General features: G+C 38.1%; 1 pseudogene; it reads left to right on the top strand.

Moving 5' to 3' along the window:
• Positions 1-1,518: 1,518 nt before the first annotated feature.
• LOC118008958 lies at positions 1,519-2,588 on the top strand (annotated as a pseudogene).
• The last annotated feature ends 1,151 nt before the right edge of the window (positions 2,589-3,739 follow it).

Genomic DNA, 3,739 nt, shown 5'->3' on the forward strand with positions numbered 1-3,739 from the left:
ATACAGTCCTGAGGGGCCACAAGTATAAGCCCTACTGGCCACCAGAATCAGGTGATCTGGAAATATTCTTTGGGTGGCAATCACAAAACTCAGGGCTTCAGATGACTGTATAAACTTGTTTATGGGAGATACTGGCCAGCTAGAGGAAGGCAGAGGAAAAGTGCCAAGATAGCATCCACAGCCTACATTCCTTGAGAGCAGCTGTGTAGGCCACTAAATGTGTGCCAAACCTGAAGCCTGATCTTTAGTTCAAAGCTCCAGGACAAGCAAAGTGGCCTCCTTCACAGAAAGACTGGGGAATGTGCCTCAATCTGCTGTCTGTGCCATGCCTTTGAAGTGGTAGCCTGCCAAGAACGGTCTGTCTATTGCTACAAGCCTGGGCAACCCAAGGGTGCAAACCCCTCTGTTCACCAAAACCAGGCAATCAAAAGGGCATCCCTTGGGCATCAGCTGCAAAAACCAGGCACCAGATGCATGTAAAGCTCCCCCCAAAGACACTGACACTTTTGAGCATGACAAAGGGTGAGCATAAAGATTGTGCCTGCCCACTGAAGTCTTTGGAAAGATTATAGTAATTTACCTGATAAAGAGTTCAAAGTAATGGTCATAAAGCTGCTTGCTGAGTTGGGGAGAAGAATGGATGAACACAATAACTTCAACAAAAAGATGAAAAATATAAGAAGGTAGCAAGTAGAAGTGACGGAGCTGAAGAATACAATAAACTAAACTAAAAAAAAAAAAAAACACTAGAGGGGTTCAACAGCAGACTAAATAAAGCAGGGGAAAGGAGCAGTCAACTTGAAGACAGGGCAGTGGAACTCAATCAGAGCAGCAAAAAATAAAAAGAATGAAAAAATGAAGATAGTTTAAGGGACTTGTGGGACAACATTGAACAGATTAAAAGTTGCATTATAGGGCTCCCAGAAAGAGAGAGAGAAGGGGCAGGAGTCTCATTCAAAGAGATAATGGCTGAAAACTTCCCTAACTTGGGAAAGGAAGCAGATATCCAGATCCAGGAAGCCCAGAGATTTCTAAATAAGATGAACTGAGGGGCTCTTGGGTGGGTCAGTCAGTTAAGCATCCAGCTCTTGATTTTGGCTCAAGTCAGGATCTCAGGGTCATGAGATTGAGTCCCACGTCAGGCTCTATGCTGGGCATGGAGCCTGCCTAAGGTTCTTCCTCTCCAACACCCCTGCCCACTCAAGCATGTGCACTCTCTCTCCCTTAAAAAAAAAAAAAAAAGATGAACTCAAAGAGACCCACACTAAGACACATTACAGATTTTCCTCAACTTATGATAGGGTTATATCCCAATAAACTCATTGGAAATTGAAAATATTGTAAGCCAAAAATGCATATAATACACCCAACCTACCAACATCATAGTTTAAACTAGCCTACCTTATGTGCTCAGAACATTTACCGTTACCTACAGTTGGGCAAAATCATCTAACACAAAACCTATTTTATAATAAAATGTGGACTATCTCAGGTAACTTATTTAATACTGTACTGAAAATGGAGAACAGAATGGGTGCATGGGTACAGAATGCTGTAAGTGTATCAGTTCTTTATCCCTGCAATTGCGTGACTGACTGAGAGCTACAGTTCACTGTCACAGCCCAGCATCATGAGAGAGTATTGTATTGCATATCACTACCTGGGAAAAGATCAAAACTCAAAATTTGAAGTACAGATTCACAATATTAGTAAATGCGTATTGTGTATTCAGTAGAAATGTGTATTGCTTTCACACCATTGTAAGCTGAACCACTGTAACCCAAGACCATCTATATAATTAAAGTGTCTAAAGTTAAAGACAGGGAAAGAATATTAAAGGCAGCAAGAGAAAAACAACTTATGGGTACCCATATCCATACCATATCATACCATACCACACCCAAAAATCAACAGATTTTTCAGCACAGACTTTGCAGGCCACAGGGGAGTGACACAATATATTCAAAGTGCTGAAAGAAAAAAAGAAAACTTACAAGCAATAAAACTCTACCCAGAAGCGGCGGGGGAAATGGCGGACGGGAAAGCGGGAGAGGAGAAGCCTAGAAACCGCAGCAAGCTAGAGTCGCTGGAGTAATGGAGGGGAAAGTTCCAGTTGCAGCGCTGAGAAGCGATCAGCTGAAGAAGAAGCTGCAGACCTCCCAACAAAGCCTCCAAAGATCTCCAAGTTTGGATTTGCCATAGGTAGACGACAAAGAAAGCCTCAGCCATATCCATCAAACTTGGATCAAGTAAGCCTAAAGAAACTGTTCCAATGCTTGCTCCAAAAACCCTTTCAGTAGCAACAGCTTTTAATGAAGATGAAGATAGTGAGCCAGAGGAAATGCCTCCAGAAGCAAAGATGAGGATGAAGAATATTGGAAGGGATACACCAACATCAGCAGGACCAAACTCCTTCAATAAAGGAAAGCATGGTTTTTCTGATAACCAGAAGTTATGGGAGCGAAATATAAAATCTCATCTTGGAAATGTCCATGACCAAGACAATTAAATGATGTGTTTTGAAATTGGGGTGTGGGGTGGGTGTAAAGTTAAAAGGAACAGTTTCCTTTTTTAAAGAATGCTATAAGACTATCTTTTTTTTTTTTTTAAGATTGAGTGGTACACTAATAAAGTTTGAAATTTAAAAAAACAAAAACAACAAACAAACAAAAAACTCTACCCAGAAAAATTATCATGCAGAATTGAAGGAGAGATAAAGAGTTTTCCGGGTAAACAAAAGCTAAAGGAGTTTATTACCACTATATTAGTCTTACAAGAAATGTTAAAGGGATTTCTTTAAGCTGAAAAGAAAAGGTGCTAATTAGTAACAAGAACACATATGGAAGAAGAAATCCCACTGGAAAAGTAAACATATAGTAAAGGTACTGGATTAATTACTTATAAAGCTAGTCTAAAGGTTATAAGACAAAAGTAATAAAAATAACTATGATCAAAATAACTAGTTAAGGGATACACAAAAAAGATGTAAAATGTGAAATCAAAAACATAAAACATGCATGTATGTGTGGAGAGTAAAAATGTTGAGCTTTAGAAAAAGGTTCAAACTTAAGTTGTTATCAACTCAAAATAGACTTGTAAGTTGTTATAGTAACCTCATAGTAACCACAAAGCAAAAATCTATAGGAAATACACAAAAGATAAAGAGAAAGAAATATGAGCATCCCACTAAAGAAGGTTGTCAATTCACAAAGGAAGATAGCAAGAGAAAAAGAGAACAGAGAGGAACTACAAAAACAGCTACAAAAACAATTGAGAGAATGGCAATAAGCACATATCTATTGATAATAAATGTAAGTGGATTAAATTCTCTGATCAAAAGACATAGAGTGGCTGAATGGATTAAAAAAATAATACCCATTTATATGCAGTCTACAAGGACACACTTTAGATATAAAGACACAAACAGACTGAAAGTAAAGGGATGGAAAAAGATATTCCATGCAAATGGAAACCAAAAGAAAGCTGAGTAGCTACATTTATATTAGACAAGATAGACATTAAAACAAAGACTGTAATAAGAGACAAAGAAGGGCATTATATAATGATAGAAGACTGAATCCAACAAGAAGATATAAGAGTTGTAAATATTTATGTATCCAATATAAAAGCACCTAAACATATAAAGCAAATATTAACAGACCTAAAGGAGAAATAGACAGTGCTATGATAATAGTAGGGGACTTTAATACCCTACTTGAATCAATATATAGATTATCCA

The sequence above is a fragment of the Mirounga leonina genome, unplaced genomic scaffold (assembly GCF_011800145.1).
Source record: "Mirounga leonina isolate KUSES-001 unplaced genomic scaffold, KU_Mleo_1.0 Mir_126, whole genome shotgun sequence".
In the NCBI taxonomy this organism is placed as follows: domain Eukaryota; kingdom Metazoa; phylum Chordata; class Mammalia; order Carnivora; family Phocidae; genus Mirounga; species Mirounga leonina.